At 41.2% G+C, this 14948-nt stretch overlaps 1 protein-coding gene and 1 pseudogene across 4 annotated transcripts in view; one reads left to right on the top strand and one right to left on the bottom strand.

Moving 5' to 3' along the window:
• Rnf180 (ring finger protein 180) overlaps positions 1 to 14948 on the top strand; it is a 174503-nt gene that overhangs the window by 80291 nt on the left and 79264 nt on the right. The window lies entirely within an intron of this gene.
• On the bottom strand, positions 12616 to 12751 carry LOC127212533 (uncharacterized; annotated as a pseudogene).

The raw sequence follows: 14948 nt of genomic DNA, 5'->3' as shown, positions 1-14948 counted from the left end.
GAAATGCATTGTACTCCTGCGTGAAAGTCTCAGAGAGGAAGTCTAATGAGACCCAAAGGAAGCAGGGCTGGCGTGCCATTTCCTGCCTTAGACCCAGGCTCCGCGCCTTGGATTCAGCCTTGCATTAGCAGCCCTCTTGGCGCTGAGGGTCCTCAGACTGCAAGTTTTGCTAGATTTTCTTGGTTCTAAGGCTTTTAAGACTTCGAGCTCCCTGGCTCTTCAGAGGCAAACGGCCTACTGTGGGTTTTTGAAGCTTACATAATTGATGAGAGACAGAGAGAAAATGCAATTAAGAAAGAATCAGTGTGGCTGTACATTTTTTTTTTCATTTTTAGAACATCTATTGAGTATTTTTTTCTTTAAAAGGATTTATTATTTTTCTTTTTAACATATGCATTTATATTATTACACATATATACAGTAAACTACCTACAGCAAGAAGAACCATGAAACAATCAGCAATTATATAAATGTTACATGCATAGTCTTTTGGCTAGTTGTATTCGACAACCTTGAAGAAAACATCTTTCCTGTCTTGGTGCATCTAAAATTCTGAATGTAAATCCATATTTGTCATATCTCATCTTTATCAACTTAAAATATCTATCTAGACCTAAAAACATCTTAACCCCTAAGCAACTGCGCTTAATTGTAAAACTAAACTATCTAGTCTTCATCCCCATCAGAGACTTAAGAAGAAATAAAATTGATTACCTGAGTAGACAGAAAGTGCAGGTCGGCAGCTTCTAAAATAAGAGGATGACAGAGGCGGTTGCTGCCTGAACAGTCACTCAAAACTCTATAATGCTGGAGCATCATCTTCAACCTTCTGGCCCAATTTATCTGACAGACATATTTGTGAGGCAGGAACTATTGAGGACTTGCTTAGCCTGTCTTGGCAGAGTTTGGCCGTCGACTCTGCCTGCATCCAAGCTTGCCCATTTTTAGGCAGAATTCTGTCTGTGGCCGAAATGAGGACATTTTGGTGGCTGTATATCTTATGAGTTCCAGAATATCTTTGCAACTTCAGTGAATGTCATTTTAGGTAAACTGAGAAGAGACTCAAGATTGAAACAGAAATTAAGGGATTTTGTTTACTCTGTTTCCAGACAAAAGAAAAGAGTACCAGCACCTGTGAAATTCCTAAAGAAAATATTCAGATAGTAGGCATATGAATTACAGCTTCATTGTAATCATGTAGTTTTGGTTCAGTTTCTCAGAAAAGAGAAATACAGTTATATCTTTGATACCCAGGATTCATCTTGTACAGCCAGAGATCGTTTTGCGAAGAGTGGAGGAGAATGAAGCAAGATCCTGAAGTTGGACTCCTCAGCAATCTTCCTCCCACAGAAATGTCATCCCAGCCTCTCTCCCCTTCCTCAGCCAAGGAAACCATGGATACCTCCCCAGCCACCAAGGAAACCAAGTGAAAGATTACAGCACAACCTGATGACAGCACAGCAAAAAGGGATGCACTGAAATGTGTAGACAGGGCCCTTTATGATGCTCATCGCATGACTTCAAGTCCAGGCTCTTCTGCTGATCTGTTCTGTAGTTGGTGTTGCCTCGCTGCTGCATCAGTACCACTTCAGTCGGAGGCAGTGCGGGGTGGAGAGAGTTGACATTTGCATAGTAGAAAAGCCAGGAAAGGAATGTAGCATGTGACATGATGTTGGGCCTTGGATAGTGATACTCCGGACCAGGCAGATGTCCATGGCCACATTTCCAGTCTTGCTCCTTTATACTAAGCCTTTAGACCTGAGGTTATACCATTTGGACAACACAACCTGGGCCTTCAGATTCCACGTCAAACTTGATTTCCAGCTCACATCTCAATGCTTTGGTTTTCGGCTCTGGTCAGTGCTCAGCAGCACAAGACTTCTGACCTTTCTCAGAGGAATACTGGCCACTCATGGCCACACCTGGCCTATGCCACTGCCATCTCCTGTCTATGGGAATTTCATAGAAAAAGCTAGTTTGTAAAGACTGGAATAGGTATAGACCGTCTCAGGTGAACAAAAAAAAAAAAAAAAAAAAAAAAAAAAAAAAAAAATCAATCATAGAACAACGGGTAAAAACAATCAGGGAAGCAGGCTATCAGCAAGTCTTTCTTGAGACAAAACCTGTCACAAAGCAGAAGAATGGCCTAAAAAGGAAAACCAAATTTTGTACCTCAAGGAAAAAGGTAAATAGGAACTAATAAAGAAACAGAACAAAAATTGTTTAAAAAGAGACTAGAACAGCAGCTCCCAACCTGTGGGTTGCAATCCCTTTGGGGGTCGCATATCAGCTATTTATTTACATTACAGCTCATAACAGTAACAAAATTACGTTTATGAAGTAGGAATAAAGTAACTTTATGGTGGGTAGGGTCACCACAACATAAGAAACTGTATTAAAGGGTAACAGTGTTAGGAAGGCTGCGAACCACTAGACCAGAACAGGCACAGAGGGTCAAAAAAAAAAAAAAAAAAAAGAGGAGATGTAGAAGGAATTTTAAAAGTGCAATTCATTACTTTGAGCGGAAAAAATAACTCAAAATTGGAAATGAAAATGAGGCAAAACAGATACAATGATAAATGTAACATTGTAAGAAACTATTACATATTTTTCTTTCTATTTAAATTTTTATTTAATATATAATAACATCATTTTGCCCCTTTCCTTTCCTCCCAGATGGCCTCTGTCTTTGATTATTATTGTTACACATATATGCATAAGTGCATAAATATAACATACTGAGTCCTTTTACAGTGGCTTCTTTATATTAGATTTCAGAGCTCACCACTATATAAACATTCATATGCCAAAACGTGGGCAGCTTACAAGAATTGTATCTATTCTTTGACGCACATACCTACCAAGAATGAATCATAAAGAAAGAGAAATGTGAACAGACTAATGAGAAAGGAGATCAAATTAGTTATAAAATATCTTAGACAAAGACAAGAATTGAATCTGATTGTCCCTACTGGTGAATTATTCTAAAGACTTAAAGAAGAACCAATGCCAAGAATAATTAAAAAGTAAGGAAAAGATCTTCACCAACCCTACATCTGACAAAGGTTCTAATATCCAAAATATATAAAGAACTCAAGAAGCTAAGCACCACCAAACCAAATAACCCAATTGAGAAATGGGGCTTGGAACTAAACAGAATTCTCAACAGAGGAATATCAAATGGCTGAGAAACACTTAAAGAAATGCTCAACCTCCTTAGTCATCAGGGAAATGCAAATGAAAACAACTCTGAGATTCCATCTTACACCCATCAGAATGGCTAAGATCAAAAACTCAAGCGACACCACATGCTGGCGAGGATGTGGGGAGAGAGGAACACTCCTTCATTGCTGATGGGAATGCAAACTAGTACAGCCACTTTGGAAATCTATCTGGTGCTATCTCAGAAAACTGGGAATAGGGCTTCCTCAAGACCCAGCTATTCCACTCCTTGGAATATACCCAGAAGACACTCCAGCACACAACAAGAAAATTTGCTCAACCGTGTTCATAGCAGCCTTATTCATAATAGCCAGAACATGGAAACAGCCTAAGAGTCCCTCAGTAGAAGAATGGATAAAGAAACTGTGGTACATTTACACTATGGAATACTACTCAGCTATTAAAAACAAGGAATTCCCGAAATTTGTGGATAAATGGATTGAGCTAGAAATGATCATAATGAGTGAGTTAACCCAGAAGCAGAAAGACTTAACTGGTATATACTCACTTATATCTGCATACTAGCCCAAGGGGCATGTCCCACGAAAGCCTTCACTTACCAGGAAACTGGGACAGAGGGGAGGACATCCTATTGGGACTCTAGATGAGAGAAGCATGGGAGAATGGCAAAGTAGAAGGATCCAGAGGATCCTAGAAACCTACAAGTAGAACATTATGATAGGCAGATTTGGGCCCAGGGGTTCCGCTCAAACTAAGGTTAGGTGATATTAGATTCAGAAAACAATATACAATTAAGAAAAAAGAAGCACAATGCCTCTCATAAACCCATAGGCAAAATACTCAAAAAAATGCTTGCAACCCAAATGAAACATCTTGAAATTTTTCTTTATGGTCAAGTGGAATTTATAATAAGCCTGAACTTAGCTCAATAAACCTAGAATCATAAATGTAATAAAATGAATGTTTCTCTAGTAATTAACACAAGACCTACAAGTACTCAAGATGCAGAGAGGAAGAGACATTAGGGTGCTCAGCCCTAAATGGAGCATCACACTCCTCCCCTTAAGGCCTGGAGATTCATCCAGAAGGGAGAACAGAAACACTGTAAGAGCCAGAGATGACGGATGAGTTCAAGGAGACAGCATTTTAGAGACACAGCAGGCCCGGTGCAGTATGTACCCACAGGTATTGTGGCAGCATGCTCAAGACCTGCGCAAGGTCAAAACAGACAGAATCTTAGTACAGAGTTCATGAAGCTCATGACGTTCAGCCCATATCCAGGAAGCTACTGCAAATGGCAGTTGTTGGGAAAGGATAGGTAGATAGATAGATAGATAGATAGATAGATAGATAGATAGATAGAACGAACAAATAGGTAGATAGATGGATGGATGGATGGATGGATGGATGGATGGATGGATGGAATGAATCTGTTATTCTTTCCCTTTATAGAGTAGCAGACCCATATTGATAATTTGTTTCTGGCAATGTACAGAAACTATTCTTTTTATAATATATTTTATTAAAAAGCATGTATGACAATTCATCTATAGACACTGATAAGCGAGAAGCTGAGGACAAGTGAAAAGGGAGAGGAAAAGCCAACTTCCTTCTCTGGAGTTTTTACAGGGCTACAGCAAGCACTGAACAAAGACTGAGGGCCTGTCTGGTGAGATTGGTTTGTTCTTAGAGTGTTATGGGCTGAGCCAGTGAAGGGCCCACATGTTCTATGCCTGTGGCCCAACTCATCCAGGGAAATGGTTACGTACTGTTCACATGCTGGCACCCAGTTAGATCTGTCTCAGGTTTTGTCAGTTACTGACCTTGACTTTTCACTGTTGGTCACTGGGCTGGCATTGCTCTTCTCTCACCAAGCATGTGCTTCAAGTGCTGTTCACATTTAGTTAGCATGGTCCTAAGAAGTAGCTGTATTTGTTATTAGTTAACTCCTTGTCTGCACATGGCCCGTAGACTTGGAGGCTTTCTTAGAAGCAATCTGTTAAAATTGCAGTTGTAATAGAGAAATAGTGCCTAACATATACGTCTTAGGAGGGGGTCTCGTGGAAGCCGGCTAGAAAGACCGCCTACGCCTGACCTTGCTTTTCTAGTGTTTTTGTCTCTTATCAGATTTGCCTACCTATCAGACCTTTATAAAAGAATGGGGGGGGGCATGCATAGTTGGGTTGGTTTGCGAATGGAACTGACATAAAATTACCCTGGATGTTATCAGGAGAAGAAAATGATGACCATGAGAGCCATCATTGGACCCTGAGCTGGGAAAGCATTAGAAAGACACAGTATGTCAGGGATGCCATGATGAGGCTTAAATGCTTCCCTTGAATTTTTGAGAAGACTTGATAAAGTTATCTCCCAGGCTCCCATCCCTATCTGGGGAGCTATAGACACTTAGTGGCTGTTGGGGGAAGAAGAGTCAGTTTTCTTTAGGGGTATAGTCCCTGGTAGGTTGACCACACTTCAGCATGTGTTCATGTGAACAGTACAAATTGGACTCAATTGGGAGTAAAAAATGCTTTAAAATAAATGCTGTCATTGTAATCTCAAAAATAAAAGAAGTAAAATTAAGGTACCTAGTAAAATCCTGTAAAATTAAAAGCAAGCCAATATTAAAAACAAACTTTTAAAGAGGGCATGAAGTTGGGGGTGGGGTGGGATTGGATCTAAAGTATTTAGCATGATATATTTTCTTTCTTTGTATTTGTCTGCTTTATAAATCTCAGTGCATTTTAAATAAATTATTGCCTGGGTAATAATCTAAGAGGTTAAGCAGGTTAGCATAGCTACCGAGGGTCAAGACTTTGGGATCCAAGCAATGCAGTTGAATGCTGCCTCTTTCAGTTATTAGCTGGCAAGTAACTCAACATCCCAGAATTCTGTGCCCCGATCAGCAAACTAGAAGTAGCATTACACACTCCCCTAGGATTGTTTGGGGATTTATATTACATAATACATTTTAATTTTAGAATTGACTTTATGAACAGCAATCATTTGGTAAATAGCTATTATAATGAAAATTAAATTTATTCTGTGCGGATTTTTGCCCTTATCCCATGGTTGGGCTTTCTTTTCCCAGGCCTTTGCATATTCTTACTGATTTCACTAATATTAGCATAAAAAGTATAACTGAATATTTAGATATTCTGAGCTTAAACTAGCCCCAAACTTTCTGCATTATAGGAGATATTTTAAATTCTGTTCAGTTATATGAAAGATGAAAATAATCAAAATTATGAAGGACAGACATTCTCAACCTTCAAGAATACGAGTAACTTTTAGAGAACCCAGACCTTAGGGCATCTACCTCTAGCTCTCTTCAAGGATGTTACTATGATGTAGTAATTGGGTGACAGGGACCTGGTAAAACAAGGTGAAGGTGAAAAACACAGAAGGAATATTTCATGTGTAATTCTTTCCATTCAGAGACTGGCAGGCCCATATTGATGATGTGTTTCTGGCAATGTACACGTCTTCATAAGGAACTATTTACTTAATGTCTTCATTTTTGTTTAAATAATATTCATTTTATGCTTAATAGAAATAAGAGAGAGCTTCTGGCATTTTGCAATATTTTAATAATGTTTTATATTAAAGAGCATGCATGACAGTTAAGGTACAGAAAATGGATTTATCAATGAGCTTATCTAAAATTAAGTTTTGTAATGACAAAGCCGTAAGACAAGCTATTAAAAAACCTATAGGGATAGTTTCTTAATATCACCCATTTTTCTTATGTAATCTTTTTATTAGGATATTTAATCAAAATAGATGTAACTGATTATAGGGTGAGACAACCTTCAAGCGTAAAACAAAGTATCCTCCCCAAATGTAGAAAGCAATGGTAAACATTCTTATGCTTTTTTCCCAACCATTAATAATTAAATCTAATTTCCTGGATTCAGAGGTCTGTAAGGGAGTACAGAAAGTCATTTGGCCAAGATACCTGAGCCTCTTGAGATGATACTTGATATCTGGATCTTTAGGGAGGAGAGCCCACTTGACAGCCGGCTGCAGTTGTACATTTTCCTATGAATAAATCATGCTCTCTACATTTCCAAAGAAAGGTCATGATTGTCCTAATCAAAACATTTTGAAAGTATCTTTGAAATATTAATCAGCTGTAAGGTAAATTTTAGTTCTTTACATTTTTTTTTAAATCCTTAACCTTTATCCATTAAAAAATAAAATAAAATGTTGACATTGAGCGAAGCTCAAAACTGATGGTATATCATACACAGTCGGCATTTTCAGAAAACTTTTTCCATACAAGGTGCTCTGCCTAAGGGTTGGGGAACTTGGGAAAAAAGAGAGTTTGACTTCTGGGCCCTCACTGACTAACAGCTGAGGTGGGGATTGGAGGCTGCAGAATGCTGACGCTTGGCCAGTGTTAAACAGAAGGATGACTGAGGGACAGCAGGCTCTGGGTAGGGAAACAGGCTCAGAGTGGATGTTCTGCTTGGAATCCTTGAAGTTCTTAACAGTGGGCTGTTCATATAGTAGAGGAAGTGGGAGCCAATGGCCTAATGTGAATTAACCATGGTTTCTTGTAATGTTGTTGGCAAAATGAATATGGAGACACTTATGATAGACAATTAAAATGGAAAAAGGTTTATAGAGGACAAAACACAATGGTCTTTGTGTGCTTTGATAGTAAAGTTAAAGGTAAAATAACCTAATAAAGCTGTGCGTCTTGTTACTCACGCAGAAACATGCCGGGTGAGTGGGAGGCTTAGTGTGTGTGGGGAAAATGACCTAGAGCAGTGGGTCCCAGCCTTCCTAACACTGCAGCCCTTTAATACAATTCCTCTTGTTGTGGTGACCCCAACCATAAAAATTATTTTCATTGCTACTTCATAACTGCAGTTTTGCTACTATTATGAACGGTAATGTCAGTGCCTAATATGCGGGATATCTGATATGTGACTCCTGTGAAAGGATAAGTTGACCTCCAAAGGGGTCGTGACCCATAAGTTGAGAACCACTGACTTAGAAAGTTATTATGGAAATTTTAGTAAGAAAGTTTGAGAGAATAACCATTCAAATGATGTGAAAGTTGCCAAATATGAGAGTGTCCCAGCAGGGCATCTAACTAAACAGTGGTCATGGCTGATGGAGGGAAAAGAACTAGTGGTTTTGATAGGTTGTTTCAGGGCGCTGTCTCCGCGGATCACAGAAGCAGATGAGCAGGCCGGCTTGGGAGCCTGTGGACTTGTGCATGTGGGACACGTATGGAGATGTGTACAGAGTTTGGTCTTGTGTTTATGTACCAGATGAAGTGCGGAGGAACCTTTCAGGCAGTCACTGACTGAGCCTAGGTGATGGGCTCTGGGAAGGAGTGCAGGCAATGCGCAGAATGGAGAGGCAGAAATGCAGCTTGAGGAACACTTACTTAGGTGGAAATACACGAGGCATGGAGAAGGCAGAGCTTGACAGAGAGTGGGCTACACGCACTCAAAAGCACAAGGCTTTTTTTTTTTTTTTTTTAAAAGTGATGACCAAAAGGACAATAATGGGTAAGAGAAGGGACTTACATAATAGATGTGTGCTCATGGGAGTGTTCTTGTTTTACTTTCCTTCTTTTAGCTTGTTTTTCTTGCAGGTAGAAGAGCTGTGGCCAGATAAATAAGGAGGGAGCTGACCACTCCATCTCCCTTTTCCATGGCAGAGATGTTGTGGGAGCAGTCTCCTGGGGGGGGGGGCTGTGGAAATGCTGCATGGGAAGGGAAGGGTTTCAGGTCAGACAGAGAGACAGAGGCAGAGCTGTGGGCAAACCAAGAATACTTACGTCTTGTGGGGTCCGTGAGAGAACAGTAATGGTGAATAGCACAAGAGACAAGTATGTAGAAACACCCATGCCTCTCTGGTTTCTCTTTAAGTGGGTTCCGATAGTAATGTTTCTTTCTTTTCTTAAAGACAATATTGCTATGGAATTTTGGCTGGCCCCAATCTCACCTCATTCCAGCTGTTCCTAACCTCAAGAGCTGGCATTACAGATGAACATTATTGTGTATGGCAATGACCTCTTTCTTTTTTTAATATATATTTTATTAGTTCTTTGAGAATTCCATAAACCATGCTTTGTCCTTTTTACTTCTATGCCATAACTCCTCCCAGGTCCATCCCTAGCTATCCTACTTACCAAAGTTCCTCTGTGCTCTTTTATTTTTTATTTTTTATACCCATCAAGTCTAGCTTGTGCTGTCCAAATATTCATGGATATGTGGCCTTCCATAGAGTCTAGTCAACTTCCCTGGGTTTTACCTTAGAGAAGACAGACAACCGGTGGCCAATAGCTGCTGCAAAGCATGAGACTATGCCCAACTTCCCTCTCTGCTGGGAGTTTGTCTTTCTTGGGCTCATGCAGATTTTGTGTATGCTTCCAATATCATAAGAATTCATATGTGCACCTGACCTGCATGTTAAGCCAACAATGTTTATTTGTAGTCACTCACTGCCTATGGCTCTTTTTTTAAAAAAAATTTTTATTAATTTATTCTTGTTACATCTCAATGTTTATCCCATCCCTTGTATCCTCCCATTCTTCCCCCCCATTTTCCCATTATTCCCCTTCCCTATGACTGTTCCTGAGGGGGATTACCTCCCCCTGTATATGCTCATAGGGTATCAAGTCTCTTCTTGGCAACCTGCTGTCCTTCCTCTGAGTGCCACCAGGTCTCCCCCTCCAGGGGACATGGTCAAATGTGTGACTTTCTCACGTACTCTGGTGCCTATGGCTCTTATACAGTTCCTACCCTTTCTTTCACAATTATTACTAAACCTTGAGATGAGGGCCTACAATATATATTCCATTTAGAAATTCCATTTACATATATATTCCATTCAGGACTGAACATTCCAATAGTCTCTTATTCTCAGCACCATGTCCAATTCTAGGTCTCTTTGTTATTCATCATCTACCACTAAAGGAATTTTTTCTGATGAAGGCTGAAAAATATATTAATCCATGTATATAATGATAAAGATTTTAGGAGTCATTTTAACTTTATGTTCTTTTTGAAGAATAATAGTAATATGTTCTCTGGTCCCTGTGACCTATCTAGCCATAGGTTCGCAGCCTGATAATTATGCTGTGTGTGGATTTGGTCTTGTGGGGGCAGGACTGAAATCCAGTCAGGAAGTGGTTTGTTATCTCCGCGATGCTCACACCACTGTTGCACTCTATCACCACTGCATGGGTGCATGTCTCGTCAGGACAATAATTATTGTAGCTTACAGGGTTCACTCGTGGGTAAGTTTGATTTTCTCTTCTGTTAGCATACACAGCACCTTCTTTGTAACTGTCATTATAAAAACCAGCCAGTTAGGGACGGGGCTTTGAGTTCAGCACCAGCTTGATATCACCATGTTCTATGATTCAAGCATATTGTATCTTCAGCAATAGGGTCTTATTGTCACGTTCTGGAGGGTAGCCAGGTGTATTGGCAATAGCCTGTAATATTGGGGCCCTATGGGACCTCGCTAGCCAACAATTCCAAAAGAAATAATCCATCCCTGGCACTGGGAGTTTTATTTGTTCATGAGTGGTGACTAGTAGGGGCAGTATCACCCCATTAAGGGTGATTCCATTTTAGCTCTTTTTATATCTCTGTGTGTGTGTGTGTGTGTGTGTGTATAAAAGCTTCCCCATAGTAGGATTCCCTATGACTCTTTTCAAAACACTGTTTAGTGCTATTTATCCACCCCCTACCATGCTTTCCCTTCCTCTTCCCCGCTTTAGGCTTCCTGTCCCACTGTTCTCCTTCAACACTTTATAGCTCTGCATTCTATCCCACTCTGTTGATAGTGGCCCATTAGTGATCTTCTGACCTCTCAGGATTTGTTTTTTTGAAAGTCACTCATCTGAATATTCAAAGCTGGTCACACAAATGAGAAACATGTGACATTTGTCTTTCTGGGTCTGGCATTTCTCACTCTAGAATGATTGTTCTCACTTCTACCCAAATATGAATTTTACTATTAATTTTTCTCTCTTTTGGTTTTTGTGTTGCTTTGTTTTGTTTTTATGTTTTATCAATTCTTTGTGTGTTCCACATCTTGTACACCAGTCCCACTCATCTTCCCATGCCCTTATCTCCCACCCCTGCACCCACACACCTCGTGGCAGAGGAGTGGCAGGGCCATCTCTTTTTTGCTCTCATCTTCATCCTCGGGGCTGGCTCACCAGTGCCCAGTTGACCAGGGCCAGCCCTACTGTGCTGCCCAGGTAAGGTGCAGGGCCAGATTTCCCAAGTGCTGCAGCCAGTGAGGGGCAGGGCCAGCTCACCCACTCTCATGACCCCAGAGTTAGCTCTCCTGACTACCTCCAATGGTGATGGGTAGGGGGCCAAAGGGCATCTCCTTCTGCCCAGGCCACCTCATGGCAGACAAGTGGCAGGGCCAGCTCTCTCTTGCCTTCGGGGCCAGCTCGCCTGCAACTCCCTCCACCAGGGCTAGCTCTACTGTGCTGCTCAGGCAAGGTACAAGCCCGCTTTCCTGAGTGCTGCAGCCAGAAAGGGACAAAGTCAGCTTACCCGCTCCCATGATTCTGGGGCCAGCTCTCCCAACTGTCCCAGGTGGTGAGATGAGTAGGCAGGTGGCTTGGCCAGCTCTCCTGTGCTATTGCCCTTAGGAGCAGATCTCCTGTCCCCCACCACTCGTGTCAGCTCTGCGGTACTGTCCAGGGCAGCTGAGTGCTGTAGCTGGTGAGGGGCAGGGATAGCTCTCCTGCATTTATGACCCTATAGGCAGCTTTCCTGACTGCCAGAGTCAAGTCTCCCACTCTCACACCCTTGGGGCTGGCTCACCCACACCCCTGTCAACAGGGCCAGTTCCACCAGGCTGCCTGGGTAAAGCACAGGGTGAGCTCTCTCAAGTGGTGCAGCTGGTGAAGATGAGACCAGCTCTGAAGAGCTCTGTAGCCAGTAAGGGGGATGTCCAGTTCTGCACAGCCCCTGGACATCCATGTGGTCCCTGGCAGCTTCCCGGAACATGGACATCTCATGTTCTGTAGTGGTAATATGAGCCACAGACATCACTATTGCGCCCTGCTGCTGCATAGCCATAGGCCCAGACATGGACGGCCCTCAGCTGCAGCATCAGTTGGGACCTCACCATGGCTCCAGGTGGCAGGGCTAGCCACTCACCATAGGCTACTGCTTTCTACCCTCGAGTTTCCAGTCCCATCTCTCTTCAGAGTGCTCAAGCTGCTCCACTTCTCTTTCATACTTGCACACTGTAGTGGTTCCTGCTGCAGTATGGCCACTCAGCTGGTAGGCCCCTGGGTGACATCCTCTGTCCTTGCTGTGTGGTGTGGCAGCAAGTAAGAGAGTAGGCCTGTAAGTGGCATGGTGGTCCGCAGGTCTCTGTCTATCTTCTTCCTCCTGTACTAGGCTTCCTAGATTTGATTTGATTTGATTTTTATGTGTCCTAGGCATAAAACAGCTTTGGCTACCAAGCGAGGCTTCAAGTTAGGATGAACAGGATGCTCTGTCCCTGACTGATAGAAGAACACCACCACCAACAACAAGGGGTCTCTTTGCCCATTGATAGGGCGTTAGTGAAAATTTTCTCAACAGTTGAATAATGTTCCACTGTATAAATATACTGCGTTCTCATTATCCCTTCTTCAGTTAATAGGTATCTAGGCATGTATTGTTGTACCCTTTGTCAAAAGTTGTGGTGGCTGTAAGTGCATAGACTTATATCTGAGCCCTAAATTATATTCTATTCTCAATAGCATCAACATATATCTTGGACTATATATCTCACCAAGGAACTGAAACACCGAAGCAATGAAAACCTTAAGGCACTGGAAAAGGAAGTTGAAAATTAAGTCCGAAAGATGGAAAGCCAACCTATGCTCATGGATTGATAGGATTAATATAGTGAAAATGGAAGAAGTAACTTAGAGAGTTTAAAGTAATCCCAGCAAAATTCCAGTGCAGTTCTTAACAGGTACCAAAAGATTAAATTTTTATGTGGTGACACAAAAGACCCACAATAGCCCATACAATCCTAAACAATAAAATAACGGCTGGGCATATCACCATCCTAAATTTCAAGTTATAGTACAGAGCTATAGTAATAAAAACAGCGTGATATGCTGGTAGCATTAAAAAGACACGTCGGGCAGGGATGTAGAGAATGTTGTTTTAGTTGTTTCACTATTTACCGTCATTATGACAGCGTACTTCTAGTCCTCCAAGGCTTCTCAGAGAAGCCAGTCAGTGTTCTCTGATCTTTGTCACAAGTGTAACTTGCATTTAGAAAACAATTTTGGCTTTTTGTTTTACTTCACTTTAAGACTGTGGTGTTGCTCTTAAGTTCACTATAGAAACTCAAGCCCTGGAGCACAATGGCCCATGCACCCGGAATCTCAGTTGAATTTAAAAAAAAAAAAAAAAAAATTAAAAAGGTAAAAAGAAACAAAGAAAGTGAAACACTGACACTGAAAAGAATGGGAAGCTTTAGTAATCTTGTTCCTAGTGTCAAAATCTTACTCCCATTTTGGAGTTAGAGCCTAACTTCTTACAGACGTTGGATCTACATAATTTTATATGCACACATAAAGGCTGACTATAGTACATGTGTGTCCATATGCACACAGGTAATTCGCATGTTATAGCTGTTTATTCAAACAGTCATTTAGCCCAGAAAACCTGATTCATAGTCCTGTATACTGTCCCTCTCACACACTTAGACCCTGTCACAGTTTTGCCAGGCATGTCATCTAAGATGTGATTTTTATGGGCTATGGACTGTTCATTTTATGATTAGGAAATTTATTCAACACTCTCCTTACTTAAATTTTGTCTATAACTTGTATTATTTCTGCTTTAGAATAAAAAAAGAACATCTACTCATTTGAAGTGAATTATATCATATTTGAGAAATCAATTAATGTCTGGTTAAAAGTCTTGGTCTCACTATGCTCCTCTCTAAGTTGGCTTCCCTAGGCCTGTCTTCAGTTCCCACGTTTGAAAATGATTTTAATTCAGCATTGTCAATTTATCGGTTCCCTTCAGTGTTGTGGCTTTGTCACCTTGTCGCGTACATAACTGCTGTCCCCTGTTGGCTGCTTCTAAGAAGATAACGCACGTTAGAATAGAGGCTTTGGAATCAGCCCAATTTAGGACAGAGCACTGATCTTGTAGCTAGCTGGGTGACAGAATCTGAATTTCAGATTCAAAATGGGAGACGCAGTACCTCCCTAGAAGATGGTCTGAGACCTGTCGTCAGCTCCAAATTGTAAGCAGCCATGCTCGTACTGTCTGCTCCGTACTTCAGTCTCCTCTCTCCACACTGTGTTATGGGCTGAACTGAGCTCGGCTGCTCTCCTCTTTCTGTCTGCACACTGAGTACAAACAACTGTGTCCGGGACCAAATAGGAAAGACCACACAGAAGTTATATCCCATTGATCCCATACAGATTTATTTAAGCATGTGCAGAAATAGCAGCTTTAGCTCTCGGAGTGGTACAAATGGCAAATCATCCCAGATCACTTACCGTTACACTTCTGTGCGCAGGCTCCTTAGGTAGAACAAACTGTTACTTGCTAATTGTATCATTTTACAAATCTCTGACACCGGTATGTTTTACCCATTAGGTTTCAGAATACTGTAAATAATTAATGTGACATTTAGAGCATTTTATTCTTTTCTGGGGAAAAAAAAATTGCTTCAGTCAGACGCAATGAATGTGTTGGCCTCTGCACTCCTTCTGTTTCTCTCTGAAAGCAATGTTATCTGAT

Source organism: Acomys russatus, chromosome 30, assembly GCF_903995435.1.
Source record: "Acomys russatus chromosome 30, mAcoRus1.1, whole genome shotgun sequence".
Classification (NCBI taxonomy): Eukaryota; Metazoa; Chordata; class Mammalia; order Rodentia; family Muridae; genus Acomys; species Acomys russatus.
The sequence above is the reverse complement of the archived record's forward strand: the minus strand, read 5'-3'. Positions and strand labels throughout refer to the sequence as shown.